We start from the raw sequence: 16,674 nt of genomic DNA, 5'->3' as shown, positions 1-16,674 counted from the left end.
GTTCTTTCTTGTCTAGAGGAGATGATTCAAACAGGCTAGTTGAACAAGTTAACAACTTTATTCTGTAACTCCATACTAGGAGATGCAGCTCGGTCGGACGACCGATATGGTTGAATTTTGGCTTGGAACTGCCATTCTAAAGCATCGCGTCGATAGCGGAACATTAGCTATCTAAGCAATTCATATAAAAACACATACGTAGTCTGCCGGCTCGGAAGTTACAAGTTTCCGGCGTAGGTTAACAGGTCAACCGCTTCCCATGGAAGTTGTTGTGCAAAGTTATCATAACATAAAAACGTTGACAAAGCTTAGAGCTAGATCAGGCTACTGCAGACAGTGCATAGCGTAATCTAAGGTCTGCTTTGGTCACGTAGAACCCTCCTAATGCCATGACCCCAGGTCACTGGTTTATATATATAATGTAATTCTTACATTAGGCTCGGTCTGCTACCTATTCAAGCCTTGAATAACAAAAAAAATTACTTTAAACATTGTTCATAGAGCGTGCTCGTAACATACTAGTGATTAATGCCAAAAAAGGTTCTGTTACATACCCTTGTTGACATATTCATAAACAAAGATAAATGCATGGAAAATATAGATCCATGTTTGGTAATAATAATGATTATGTACCCAAAAATAATAAAATGGTAAAAATCAAAACATGTATACATGATTAATATGATAACAGGTAACCTGATTAAGAATAATGGTTACTAAATAATGATTATAGCATGATCATGGATAATAGTTAAAGAGTACTTGACACTCTTTGTAATAGATAAATATAATTGTATAATAGTATAACAATGTAATTCTGCAGAAATTCATCATAGGGCTGATATTTTATTAGGTGCCCGAAAAATACCTTTAGGAATATATTAATGTATAATATTGGGCTATAATGATTTATTAGGTGCCCTGGAGATACTTTAACTGTTCAAATGCAAAGGCGTGAGCTTTCTTGTCCTACATTTTTGCCAGCATACGGACCGCTTTTCACACACAACACAATTCCAGACAATTCCCTAGGCACGAACTGAAATGGCCAGGTTCAGGCGGCCCTAAACGCAAAAGACTTGAGTTTAACGGGTTCGTCATCCAGACGGGCCAGTACGTTCCCTTGGAGATCTTTCTGTTTACGCCTCAGCCTACGCCAAGCAAAGATGTTGACGGCGATAACCAATATGGCCGTCACGCTGAACACGGTTAGCAGAATGTAGTAGCGAAGATTTTCTCCACCTGCATAAGTCGATGACGTGCGGGTCATCTCAGCCAGTTGCGTTCAGACGATGAGCTACTCGCGCGTTGTAGGAGAGGTAGTGATGGGATGATCGTTGTCGCCCACGTGTAGTTCGCGAAATACGCCTTCTCACGTATTATCGTGTTGACCCCTCTGACGGTATAATTTGTAGATGTCCCCGTACAACCATCGGCTGCTACGAAGATAGGGGCATGGGCGGTGGATGTGTCCGGACACACGACGTCGAATCCGGCCTTATCATAACGGATCCAGGAACCATTATTCATCCTGTAATTGAATTTATTACCGAAAAAAGGATAAAGTTTCCCCAGACAAACCTTCGCTTGTATGAGAGAGAGAGCGTTTAGCACTATGTCTAACTCACATGAATCCGTGATATAGGATAGAATTCAAAAGAGTCAGCTGTACAAATTTTATTATTCATGGCTTCTGAACAGTGAGTGAGTTTATCTAAGTCTTTAATGACTGTAAATGATTTCTTATCAGAAGAAATCAGTACATGCCCGGTTAAATTGGATATTACTGGATTTGAGTTATTCGTCATAAAAGTAGGAAACGGTGTCTATTTTGTATGATTGCAAGCATCGGAAGAATCAAAAGGAATCGTGATCATAACCTTCTATAATTTTCAACGCTGAACTGATATTAGGCTATAATAGAATTCTACTTTATGGGCATCCAATAAAGGAATATAACCTAGCTTCTCCCTCCCGTCCGTTTTCCAAAGTTAACGTCAATCTTTAATAGGCATGAGGTGAGGAGATAACACACCCTTTGTTGCTAACGTAATTGCTTCTACGTAATCTTTTGACTTTTCAATAAAATGTGATATTTTCACACGGATATGATCTATTTTCGAACTATAGTAAGCTAAAGTAGCCAGCAAATTGAAACTTCCATGACCTGATCGATATTATTTGAATGTTCATTAACGATATTCATTATTTGATTGATCGAAGATAACTGGCTGCGAAGTTCTGATAAGGCCAGTTCCGTTTTATGTTGCAAAAACTCAATTCTTTTATTTTGATTATTTATCTTGAGGCGATTTGAGATTCCTAAGCCTAGATTCGCAACTGATCCTAAGATGTTTAGTCCAGCTAGAATAAGCGGGTTGCGACGCTCAACAGTGTTGTGCCGCACAGACCACATCAGCAGGTCACGAGCGAGTTCTTCTGCCTCGGCGGTTTTATTTTGTATGTCATAAGACAACATTTCCGCGACGCTTAGCGTTTGAGCTAGTGAAATCTCTGAGTTAGCATGAAAATTACGTTCATGCATTTCCTTAAGGGAAATACCAAACCTCATCAGGTCATTCTTTAAGTTAAGGACGTCATCTTCAGGTAAGAAAATGGCATGCATATCTACCTCGATAACAATATTACTTGACACGATAAATACATCATCGATTCTCTCGATAATCGAGCCATGATTAAATTCTATGTCTTTAGTCCTAGCACTCTTTCCATACAACAAAGATAGTCTGAATACACAATATCACTCCTAACAATAACAGATCATTTTTGAAAACCTGCAATGAGTAAAAACAGATGTAATAACTCGCGTAAAAGAATAGGTTTACATACAATATGATTAATAGATATATATATATAGTTATTATACAAGTTCATAAATACAACCATTTTTTCCCTCACTCCATCTACCTTTCTTTAGATTCTATATGTGCCAATGGGGACATTAATTCACATCAGTGGGTTTGGATACATTTTGAACCCTAAAACCCAATCTATTGGCCGTTAAATTTTCTAAAATGTTTAAACGGTCCTTCAAACTTAGGTGTCAGGTTTATAGTTTAAACCTTTACGTACGTATACTTGTATGTATACTGATCGCCCACGGCATATGTTCTGTTGGCTTAGCTATTTTATCATGATTTTTTTTTCATTATTATCTGAGCTTCTTCTAAATTCTTACGAATTATATTATATCGACTTATGCTTGCATCCATAACATCCTTTAGAGGATTTGATAAATTAGTTGTAGGCTTTAAGATGTGGAAAGGCGTTCGGGCCGGGATGCCGTACAGTGCCTCGTGCGGTGTCATTTTAATAGATACGTGATACGAGTGATTAAGTGTGCTTAGAATACCGCAGGTATGGCAATGTCCAGTTGGGATCTGCCCCCCCTAAGGTGACCCTTAAAATGTTTTGAAAACCTTACGATTTGCCCTTTCCACTAGCCCATTAGACTCTGGGTGATAGATCATGGTATTGACTTTCTTATACTAAGGAATTCGCACAAGGAGTTGTTACGGAAATGATTATTGAACTCCCCGCCCGAGTCTGAGATAATGATGTGTGGAATTCCATGTTTACAAATGTAGCACTCGTAAAACTTCCTAGCGCACTCGACCGCGGTTTTTGTTTTAAGCGCTATAAGTTCTGTATATCGAGTCAAAGCGTCTATAATTACTAGGAGGTGCTTATTTCCTCTGTCTGACTCGTAAAATCCTGTTAATAAATCTAAATGTACTCTTTCAAAGGGTTGATTTGGCACGGGTAAGCCCCTAGGCTGACAGGTGTCTTCGTGTGCCCTTTGTATTTCTTGACAAGTGCGACAATTTGCTATGTGTTTTTTATATCTCTAAGCATCGTATGCCAATAAATAAGGATTTGGCTTTCTGTGACATTAGGGTATAACCCGGGTGTCCGTGCAGTGGATTTTCATGCAACCACTTTAAGACAGTGGGTATGAGTGAGATAGGCACCACCACCTGGTTGTTATTCAACTGCGGTGTGTTGCGGGTTTTTCCTCGTCACAGATCTACACAGGAGATTTTCCTGTAGGATATAATTCTGTTGCTTATACTTTAGGTATTCTTTTCCCTTCGGATTTCCGTTCAACGCAATGATGATTTTTTCTATTTGCGGATCTTTTCTTTGTTCCGTCTGTAATAGTTCAGCACTCCAGCCCAGATCTTCCTGTTCGGATATAGTTTTAACAACGGGCATGAGGTTGAGATATCTATTAATTCAGCTAATGGCTCGGTACAAGATGAAGAGGGGTTGCGTGATAATGCGTCAGCAATGATATTTGGGGGTTTTGGGCTTTCCCAGGTAAAAATACCCGATCCTCGCGCCAAAGTCCTGAATGATCATGTGCCACCGAGTTCGCTTGGGGCTGTGACTAAAGCCTTTAAAAGAGTCGGTTTAGGGGCTTATGATCAGTGAGAACCTTGACGGGATAACCGTAAAGATTATGAATTTAAAGTGCACGAGAGAATTAACAATAGCGAGCCCTTCCTTGTCTATTACTGCATATTTACTTTCGGAAGGTCTCAGTTTACGTGAATAAAAAGCTATAGGGAAAAACTGTCTATCATATTGTTGAAGCAATACCCCACCTACTCCTAGGTCTGAGGCGTCTGTTGCTATGAAAAATTCCTTATTGAAGTCAGGAAATTTCAAGATAGGAGAACTACACAGTTCATCTTTCAATTTATCGAACGCCTGTTGATGAATTTCAGACCCATACGAATCTACGCCCTTTTTTATAAGATCGGTTAGGGGATGCGGCTATGATGGAGTAGTTCCTAATGAAACCTCCTATAATATCCGCTACACCCTAAAAATTGCTGTATTCCCTTGACGTTAGTAGGTATCGGAAAAGTTACGGATAGCCGACACCTTATCGTGGACGACTTTAAGACCTTCACTAGAAACCGTGAAACCTAGATAGACTAGTTCTGTTTTGAAAAATTCATTCACTTACTTATCTTTACCCTTAAATTATGCTGCCTTAACCTTTGTAACACTAACTCCAATTACGTAAATGCTCCTCTAATGTGTTGGAAAAGATTACTAAGTCATCCATGTAGGCATGTAAGATCTCCCAACAAGTCTCCAAACACGACGTTTATCATACGAGTTAAAAGTTATAGGAGCACAACGTAAACCAAAAGGCATACGCAAAAATTCATAATGTCCCCTGGCTGTGCTGAAGGCAGTGTTATGGGATACTTTCTTGTTCCATCGGAATCTGATGAAATCTTTTAGTAAGTCTAGGCTTTGTGAAATATTTATTCTGGCCTAGTAAAGATAGGATATCATCGGTACATGGTACTGGGAATCTGTCAGGGATTGTTTCTTCGTTTAAACGACGAAAATCTACGCATATCCGCCAAGTTCGATCTTTTTTCGGTACTACTATTAACGGAAAATTATAAGGGCTGTTTGATTTCCTAATGACTCCTTCCTTAACATTTTACCTAATTCCTTCCTTGTTATCTCATTCTGAAATTTCATAGGAAGTCGGTACGAAGGTACATAGATTACTTTCTGTTTGTCCTTGAGCCTGATTTGATGCTCTATGACATCCGTTTTTCCTAAAGTTCCATTCGTAGTGGAAAAAACATCATGGATATTTAGTTAACAGATTCAAAAATTTCTGCTGAATTTCTTCTTCTTGAATAATCTTTATTGATTTTGTTCTTTATAGATTGCAAAAGGGTTTCATCCGCGACTGATTGAGCGTGATTTATCTCAGCTACGGTAAGAATGCGATGTTTATAAACTTCGGCATCCAAGATATGTTGATTTTTTGTGGATTACTAAAGTGGTATTCAAATGATTACAGACTTCGATATTACATTGCTGTTGTGAGCCGACTGTATAAACGGCTTGTGTGACGGATAATCCGTTGTGTTTTCAGAGTTTCGGAAGGATTAATGTTTCAGATTCAGGCAAGGTTCTTTTTACACGCACTAAGTATTTGAAGTTACGTTAGGTTCGAGGGTTTGCGTGCAAGCTGATATTCGGGTGAGCGAGTTCTGTTGGGTTGCCTGTATTATTTCTGGTTCATGAGACAGTGATTGGTTCCGTAATGTAACCGTGACAACTCTGTCTGTACTCTTTATTATCCAAAACAGATTTTGAGGGTATTAGAAGACCTATAGAATTTCCCTTTGATATACACGCCGTGGTTTTTGCAGGTGCTAAGATAATATTTTGAGTGCCCATAGACGGGTATCCGATAATTACTGCGGGATACATATGAATGTTTTGTACAACGACAAAGGTATCGGCTAACGTGCGGCTTACCGACCTATACTGTACATGAGTTACGCCCACAACATTTAATTCATTATTCCCAATGCCTGAGAGCCTTATTCCGGACTTTTCTATAGGGAAATTTGAAAAGAGTAAATGATGAGTCCTTAAATCCATGATATTACGTGGACTACCAGAATCAAAGAACAAAGTGAATGACTTATGGTCCAATTTACTGCATGTAAGGTTGGTCGCAACTCGTTTTGACTAATAATTGCATGAATTTGTTGCAATCTACGGGAACCTGCACAGATTTTTTTGATTCGGCGTCGTGTGTTTCATAGGAAAATCAATTGTCTCACAATGATTCTGATAAATGATTAAACTGATTATTTGATACAAAATATGTTGATATTGATGACCCAACATCGCCCTCTCCCCCCTTGGAGTGAACTACGTGGTATTTGTTTTGTTTTATCACATGAAAATTCGCTTGCCCTTGCGAGTTCTGGCTAGACGGCCCAGGACAGAGGTACCTGAAGCACGATTTGTTTGTTTCTGCTGTGCAGAATTTCCGTTTGGTTGTTTTTTCTTCTTATAGTACTGAGGACCCTTCTTTTTATTTGCACTAGCAATGGCTTGGCGTGTTTGTAGCGTTTGGCTGTTGATTCCTCGAGTAGCAACGGTTATATGAATGAGTTGAACTATTGTGTATTTGAACAAAAACGCTGTCCGACAGTCCTGAAATCATGTGACCTGGTCGTTTACAGTTATAACAACCATCCCTGCAACTTGTTATTATTATTATGTACCACATTTAACTTGTTGTGGTTTGTTCTCATTTTTTGCAAAAACTTGAATGAGCGAAGGATCTAGGTCGGTACATTTAGACATGGTTTTTGTGATTTGTTTATACACATCTAATTCCGTACTGTCGGGCTGCAATTTTTATCAAAACACCGTACTAACGCTTCAGGCAACATTACAGTGATAGACGTAAGGTAGATCAAACGGATAAAATCTTTCACTTTGATTTTAGCACCCGCAACCCACCCCCCCGGAGTTACATAAACTATCCTGATATTCATTTAGCCGGTCGGCAATTAGCGCCGCCCGCTCGACAACATTGAGCTGAGTCATGAGGCTTGGTTAAGGATATTTCTCAATGGCCAATACTACATCTAAAGCCTCTTCACCCCATACACGGCACGTAACCTATTTTTGAACTCGTCCCATGTAAGCGCTTCTTGGAAAGAAACCCCCCCCCTTAGATACGCACTTGCGTCGCCTTTCGCAAAGTCTACGAAGCTCTTGGCCTCCTGTAATTGTACTGCTGGGTCTGTGATGCTTTTTGCATTTAAATGAGCGTCTACAGATGAGATCCATGCCTCAACATTTTGAGGCAGGAACCCATTGACCCGACCTTGAAAAGGGACTATTGCTGACCTCGCGCTAACGAGAGTCACCACGTTGGGGTGCCAGCCGGAGTGGTTGCCATTTCGGCTTTACTTTTTTCTTATCACTTCTATTCCTTGCAATCCTATCAAAATATCTATAAGAGTACACTCGACCACTACGTACGCATAAGCAATGTAACTTATAAGTGTGTTATAATAATAGGAAAATCCCCATCCCCAAAAATACAAAAATACAGATAATATGATAAAATATTATACGAGAATTCCTGCAAGAAATGGTTAATGACAACGAGAAAAGGAGAAAAAAAAAATTAATCTGCGGGCGAAAACTTCGTAGTTGAAGATAAGTTCTGTAATGAAAGAAGATTAATATGGCGAACAACTCACCCCCAGAATACTGGACGATCGACTCTTGATGAACACACTTCACTGAGGAAAAGACCTGAATAGATAAAAAATGGTACTTAGCTCCAGATTATATTGCGAAGGATTGTTGACATGGGATGACGTCACAGTTCCTGTCCACGTCTCGCGTCGGAAGTCGTGATGACGTCACGGTCGTCTCTCGGTGCACGATGCTCTGAGAAGTCCAAGATTGATGACGTCACAGCCTCCGTCCTTGCACTACTGCGTATAGCTGTTCACTCTGCGTCCTTGCTCGCGAACGGGTGATGTTCCCTGTGTTTGTTCTTCTTTCCGTCGATGTTCGATGCCGCCCTCGTCCGGTGTAGATTCTCGAAGATAAGTGATAACTGTTTGCTCAAACGTCAGTGTTAAATGCTTGTATTCTCTCGATGAAGGACATAGTTGCGTCTTCATAAACTGTTGCGTTGATTGAAGATCCCGTTTCCTCTGTTTCGTTTGATGTTGAAGGTGGAAGTTAGTTCTTGTAGACCTTCGGTCGGCTGATATGGGTCTTGTTAATTATGATCTTCGTTTTTCCTTTTTTCCGCTTGCCACCACTTCTAATGTCTGATCGCTTGGCGATAGACTTTTTGTTTTTGTTTTTTCCTTACGGCTGTTATCCGTAAGTAATGTTGGGTTCCTCTCATCTCCCTTGGATATCTTAGTAGAGAGGTTCTTTCTTGTCTAGAGGAGATGATTCAAACAGGCTAGTTGAACAAGTTAACAACTTTATTCTGTAACTCCATACTAGGAGATGCAGCTCGGTCGGACGACCGATATGGTTGAATTTTGGCTTGGAACTGCCATTCTAAAGCATCGCGTCGATAGCGGAACATTAGCTATCTAAGCAATTCATATAAAAACACATACGTAGTCTGCCGGCTCGGAAGTTACAAGTTTCCGGCGTAGGTTAACAGGTCAACCGCTTCCCCATGGAAGTTGTTGTGCAAAGTTATCATAACATAAAAAACGTTGACAAAGCTTAGAGCTAGATCAGGCTACTGCAGACAGTGCATAGCGTAATCTAAGGTCTGCTTTGGTCACGTAGAACCCTCCTAATGCCATGACCCCAGGTCACTGGTTTATATATATAATGTAATTCTTACATTTGTACTGGCGCCGATAAGCGAAGACCCGCGCATAATGGACCAGAATATCGCAGATTCTTATTACTAGACAAGTGCCGAACAACCTGATGACTTGGAAGCAAAATGTTTAATCCATTTTTTGTCTTTAGTAATTACTGTACTTTACCAATGCCAATGTCAGTAACTAGTATCTAAAGTAAAAAAAACTCAACAGTCACCTTTTCCTCATACTAATTTGAAGCATTTGGGGTTTTTATGTGTAACATATGTAATAAGTAACAAGCATCGATAGTTTTAAAGCACAGTTATGAATCTCCTGTACAATGCATTATATTTTTATTAAAAGATACCAATACATATTATTAAAGTATAGACTACATAACTGTTGTTTTTGTAGAGAGAGAGAGAGAGAGAGAGAGAGAGAGAGAGAGAGAGAGAGAGAGAGAGAGAGAGAGAGAGACCTAAGTTTTCATATAACTTACAATTCAAACAAAAATATTTGCTGTAAAATATGTATAACAGATTTAAAATTACAGCATCAGTAATATGGCTGTGAGTTAAAGAATGAGAAAAGAGACTTTTTTGGCTAGTCAGAAAATTAGATATGTTCAAGTAGATGATTTTTATGTAATTTAACACATTTGTGACAGGCTTAAAGTTATGCTATTAGTATTGAATATACATGTGTGAGAGCTTAAGGAAATTATGTAAATATTTTTAGACTACTCAGACATACAATAGTATGAGTATTGTTCATACTACATGATTGAACTGGATGAAGTACCTGTGTGCTTTGGGCAAAAGCCGTTACTATAACTCAAAGAAATATACATTCTACAAGAGCAGCCCACCTAAAATGCCTAAAACAAAAGTTTTTTTTGTTTAACCTATCAAGGGGAAAACTGTGAACTTACAAGAAAAGGGGTATTTTTCATTTTCCCTGAATAACCCCACCAAATAGGGGTGCATCTGATATGTTGGCAAATATGATAAATATAAAAGCAAGATAAATCCCAAACAGAAGCAACAGCATGCACAGGACCTGTCAAGTTGTTTGTTTAAACTAATTTTTTGCAATAATAATATCTTAATTTCCACCTGTCAGTCCAATTCTTTCAAGCCTTCTTTTTAAGAATAAATCCTACAGACTTTATTAGATTATTTGCTAACATAACAACACACATTTTTTCTATAAAAATTTAAACAATATACAGTATATTCTCACAGTGATGTATAATGACCTAGACAACCTCCTTAATTGATACTTCTACCAAGCACAGTTACTCTGCTGTTTTTTAGCTCTACAGATATCAAGATATCAACAATATTATGGATGTACAGTGCATCCTTGACTTACAGCGCCACTAACTTACGGTGACTCAATCTTACTGTGGTTCTTCAACGACATTAATGGCATTCTACAGTACTCTAAATTGGTGTTGCATCAAATTACGGCACCATAAGCACCATTGACGGTGCTAATGACTAGAATAGGCATCAAGTTGTAATTTGATGCAACATCAAATTATGGCGCCATTAGCACTGTTAAAGCACCATTAACAGCGAAAAATGGACTAACAGCAGAAATCAATTTAAAGCATGGTGCTGGAACGGATCCCGCACTGTACCTCATAATGTGTTCAAAAGATTTTCTTGATAAATCTCCAACACAGGCAAAAACACCAAATTATAAATGTTAAGGACTTGACTAGCATATAAAAACATCTCTTAATAGAGATGTATACCCTGCGAAGTTAAAATCTGCTAATACTAAGAACCCCCTCTAAAAACGCTTATAACTGCCTACCTTGACAGCTTAAATACCGAATGTATGCCTTAAATAACATCCTACATCAAATTTACCTTAAATTATTATCCTGTAATAATGTACTATTAATCTTTGAGATCATATTATTAATACTTATTATTAATACTATCATTTCAGAGTCATCTTAAACTTTAGTGCCTTTAAAGATGTATACATACATACGTACTTCTAACAATTCCAGCCAAAACAGAGAGAGAGAGAGAAAGAGTTACCACTATGACATGCGTATCTTGTGGGGCAAAAGAAAGAGAGAGAGAGAGAGAGAGAGAGAGAGAGAGAGAGAGAGAGAGAGAGAGAGAGAGAGAGAGAGATTGTCCTTACATAAGAGAGTGAAATTATTTATCAATTATTATGGAGACAGAGAGAGACAGAGAGAAAATTACGTACATAAACATCACTGGCCTGCAAATCAGCAACACTCTCCCACCTGTCACATTAACTTGACATATTTGACAGTTTTGGCTTCAAGCTTCTCTTTGAGATAAAATCAGAAGATGAAGGAAAGGATATCTTCATACACATTTTGTACTTACAGTTATACTATTATTACAGACAGTCCCCGGTTATAGGCAGACTCAGTTAATGGCCATCCCAGTTTTATGGGGCTTGTCTAGCACCATAATATTGGGAATTTTCAGTGCCATAATGCGCCAAATTCCGTTAACTGGCACTAACAACAGTTATGGCACCGATACATACCTAACAGAGGAGCCATTAACCACAGTTATTGGCACCATAAGCGCCATAAATTGCCCAATTTCGGTAACTGGCAATTTTCGCTTATAATCAAGCCATCGGAATGGAATCCCTGCCGATAACCAGGGACTGTCTGTATTACCATGATTGTTAATATTTGAAAATATAATAAATATATACATGTACCATAAAAATTCTCTAATCTCAGTGAGAGAGAGAGAGAGAGAGAGAGAGAGAGAGAGAGAGAGAGAGAGAGAGAGAGAGAGAGAGAGAGAGAGAGAGAGAGAGAGAGAGAGAGAGAGAGAGAGAGAGAGAGGAGTTGTCCTTAATTAAAAGTGGTGAAGAGAGAGAGAGAGAGAGAGAAGAGTTGTCCTTAATTAAAAGTGAAATGGAAAGGTTATTTCATTTCTTTATAATACTATCACATACAAATCATCACTACAAAGTCGAAGTGGCGCATATCTCAGTTTTTTCACTTTTTCAGGAGTGCCATCTAAAGTTTTTGAGCAAATGTTAATTCTAAATGTATTAATAATAAATTTGGAACAGAGTTTTTCAAAAGAATGTAGTTTGTCTTAAGTGTAATATAATTTTAAAAATTCTACTCTTTCTTATGCTTGGGGGGGTTGAAACAAATACATCCTTTTGTCTTTTTATGAACACTTTTTCAATTTCAAAACACTTTAGTTACGCCTTAGTTGTATCCTTTAATTCTGTTAAGGGAAGGATCTGAATTTACAGAATAAATTAGTTATGCAAAAGATATGATTCTTTTTCTTATGAGGATCCTCTGCTGTACACCTCACATTGTCATATAAAGCATTGTCTTGATTATTTCATCACCAAGGCTTTTTTTATTGGTTTTATTAGTTTGTCTGTTTGTTCATTCACAACATGGAAATTAAAATTTAATTTTACAGTGGCACCTTGAGATACGAAAGGCTAAACTTACGAAAAACTCGAGATACGACAGCTAATACCAAAAATTTTACGGCTCTACATACGAAAATTGCTCAAGATACAAAAGGTTGTTGCTGTAAAGTCCGAGATTCGCCCGGACCACCAATAACAATTTTGAAACTCGCGCGCCGCCAACTGAGTAGACTCGCCACCATCCTCCTGCTCTCCCATTGGTTCCTGATGCTAGTCACCGCCATGAGATCCTTCTCTCCTATTGGTCAGCATCCCTCCCATCATGCATCTACATAGTGGCGTGCTTCTTCGGCCACAGCACGACATCATCAGTATCGTAAGCACGCTGTATTCGTTCGTTCTAATGATTTCGTTTATTAACGTAAATTCGTTAGTGATTTCGTTGTAGTATACTTTATCATGTGGTGTGAGAACTTTACCACATACATATACGTACTACATAACATAATTACGTACAGTACATATGTAGTCATGGGTCCCAAGAAAGTTGAAATTCATGGAATGTGATCGCCAAGGAATACAGCCAAAATCCGTTGACAATAGACACCATCCTTAAGCAGAAGGATGTCATCAAAGCAGCTAAACCTTCCAAGGGCGTCACTATTTTGTCCAGCAAGAGGACCCACATGCACGATGAAATGGAAAGGCTTCTTCTTGTCTTGATAAAAGACAAAGAAATCGCTGGCGATACGATAATGGAGACGGCAATCTGTCACAAGGCCAGCACTATTTTCGGCGATTTGATTGCCCAGGCCAAAGATGACGGAGGAGAAGGGACATCAACGCCAACCCCAGACTTCAAGGCTTCGCATGGGTGGTTCGAGAAATTCTGTAAACGGACTGGCATCCATTCGGTGGTGTGGCATGGGGAGGCGGCCAGCTCGGACACCAAACCGGCCAAAGCCTTTAAAAAGATGTTCGACGAGATGATGATCAAGAAAGGCTACAGTTCTCAGCAAGTCTTCAACTGTGATGAGACTGGCCAATTTTGGAAAAAAATGCCTCGTCGGACGTACATCACGCAGGAAGAGAAGAAGCTACCCGGGCATAAGCCTATGAAAGACAGGCTTACGCTCGCACTTTGTTCTAACGCCAGTGGGGATTGCAAGGTGAAGCCCCTACTTGTCTATCATTCCGAGACTCCTCGAGCCTTCAAGGCCCACAAGATGCTTAAGGAGAAGCTTCCAGTGATGTGGAGGGCTAATGCGAAAGCCTGGATAATGAGACTTTTGTTCACCGAGTGGGTAAATCTGTTTTGGCCCGACAGTGAAGAAATTCTTGGAAGAGAAGTGCCTCCCTCTGAAATGCCTGCTGGTGTTGGACAATGCCCCTGCTCACCCTCCTGGCCTCGAGGAAGATATCCTAGCGGAGCATTCCTTCATCAAGATTTTTTATCTTCCGCCTAACATCACCCCTCTCCTCCAGCCCATGGACCAGCAAGTGATATCGAACTTCAAGATGTATACAAAACATCTTTTCAAGAGATGTTTCGACATCACCGATGCCACAAACCTCACCTTGCCTTAATTTTGGAAGGAGCCTTTCGATATTGTAATATGCATCCGACTCATTGATCAAGCTTGGCAGGAGGTTTCGAGGCGAACCTTGAATTCTTCGTGGAGGAAACTCTGGCCTGATGCCGTATCCGCCCAAGACTTCAAGGGATTCGACGTGAGCGAAGCTGGTGCTGCAGATTCAGGAACAGTTGACGATCCAGAAACTGTTTCACAACCAGATCTTGACGAGATTGTTGCACTCAGCAAGTCCATGGGGCTGGTTGTTGACGAGGACGACATCAATGACCTTCTCGAGGAGCACCAAGAGGAGCTTACGACGGATGACCTGAAGGAGTTGGAGGCCATGCAACATAACGTCGTTCTCGTTCAAGAGGAGTTCTCTAGCAGCGGCGAGGAAGAGGACGACGACTCTATGACAACGGCAGAAATCAAGGATGCTCTAGCTGCTTTTCATAAGGTGCAATCATTCATAGAAAAGAGACACCCCGAAAATTCTTGGCGAGAAGCAGCAATCTTCCTTGGATAGTTATTTTTAAAGAGGCCTTTAGTAGGAGTAGTAAGCGAAAAGGAAGAACCAAGTGATACTAAAAGACAGAAAGTTGAAAGTGGTGAAGAGTTGAAATTAAAAAAAAAAAATATATATATATATATATTATATATATATATTATATATATATATATATATATATATATATATATATAAAGTAAAGTACAAAAAAGTGCAAAAAAAAAAAATAAATGTAAAAATAAAAAGAAAACAAAAAAAAATTTTTAATTTTAAGTTTTTTGTAAAGTTAAGTGTTACAGTTTTGTTAGTGTGTTCTGTAAAGTTTAGTTTATGTTTTCCTTACATTTTTTTTTGTGTTTCGTAAAGTTAAGTGTACGTACGTATCTGCCGTTTGTCCTCCTCCTCTGTCGCCACTTTCAGAGATAGCCTCACTCGAAAGGTAAGCTTCCACATTTTACTACATACGTACGTATGTACGTACAGTATTTTTTTTATACCATGTACACTAATACACTTTATTTACAGGTATATTAGCAGTACGTACGTATTAAGTTAGGTATTGAATGGTCCAAATTGTTATTTAGTATTTCATTGTATAGGTCGATTTAGCTTTATTATGAAAATTTATGGGTGTTTTTGGAGGGCTTGGAACGGATTAGCCATTTTACATGTAAAATGCAGTCCAAGATACGAAAAGCTCATGATACGAAGGCCGTCTCGGAACGGATTAATTTCGTATCGCGAGGTACCACTGTATGTGATATGTATATGTATATGTATATGTATATGTATATCTATATATTATATATTATATATATATATATATATATATTACTATATATATATATATATATATACATATATATATATATATATATATATATATATATATATATATATGATTATAACACTTTAGCAGTGATTCATTTATCACACATATCCACAGGTGAAAAATAAAGAGACAGGGTGTGGGTCCTGACCGGTTTCGGCTTTATTTTCAAGCCCATGACAAAGGACTGATACATAGTATTAATTCACGAGTTATATATACTACAAAGACAGTACGAACGAACATACACACACAGTTTTGAGACTGGCAGATCCACTCACAGGCAGGTGTCAAGGTAGGAGTGGCTTTCAAAAATCATTAGCGGCTAAAATTTACAATAAATTCTCAAGGGATACTACCGCCTTAGGGTACAAGTCCACACCTGACAGGTGTCATGGAGGCGGGGGTTGAAACATCTCATTACCAATACTGCCCCCTTTACTGTGTTACAAAATATAATAATCCTATTTATCATATATCTCTACAGCCAACCTAAAAATTTAAACAGTTTACAAATTTCTTTTGATATTAAACAGGATAAGTTTATACATTCCTTGACTGATGTTCATATTATTGTTGTAACTTTCTTTTATAAAACTAGATTCAATGATATTCCTTTCCAATGCATTATTAGAAAACACACCAGCTTTTTGCCCCCTCCCCAGTTAATAGCATGATGTTCTCACTAAACTGTCCAAATATTACCACTATTCCTGTGCATATCTCACACATTGTTTTGTTGTTCTATTCTTTTTTCCAGTGCCTTTCCCGTTGTGACCAATGTAAAAGTTGTCACAAGACTTTACACGGGATTTTATATACACATCCTTATAGCATTGTCGGGGGTAGTTCTTAATAGTACCTGTTTTTCATTGTTTTTATTGTTTTTAAAAACTACATTAACACCAAAATTCTCAAGGAGATGTGGGATATCTCTTTCATATTACTATTATAAGGTAGTACAGCAAATTTTGTTGTTGTAAGGTTCTTTTTGATTTTGATACATGTCTTTTTTTTTTTTGCCGCTTTTAATGCATTGTTTAGTACATTATCTGGATATTTCAGTTTCTTGGCTATATTCTGAATCTTATCTATTTCCTCATGCTATATTCTGGGCTACATACCTGTAGTGCTCTTAAAAAAACATAGAAGCAAACACTGATCTTTTAAAACCTTATT

General features: G+C 38.5%; 1 protein-coding gene across 1 annotated transcript in view; it reads right to left on the bottom strand.

Annotated features, from left to right (window-relative positions):
- The window catches only part of LOC135212221 (gastrula zinc finger protein xFG20-1-like), a 143,635-nt gene that overhangs the window by 64,599 nt on the left and 62,362 nt on the right, over positions 1 to 16,674 (bottom strand). The gene's annotated exons all lie outside the window — the stretch shown is intronic.

The sequence above is a fragment of the Macrobrachium nipponense genome, chromosome 40 (genome assembly GCF_015104395.2).
Source record: "Macrobrachium nipponense isolate FS-2020 chromosome 40, ASM1510439v2, whole genome shotgun sequence".
Taxonomy (NCBI): Eukaryota; Metazoa; Arthropoda; class Malacostraca; order Decapoda; family Palaemonidae; genus Macrobrachium; species Macrobrachium nipponense.
Note: the sequence above shows the minus strand (reverse complement) of the source record. Positions and strands in the feature narration are given on the sequence as shown.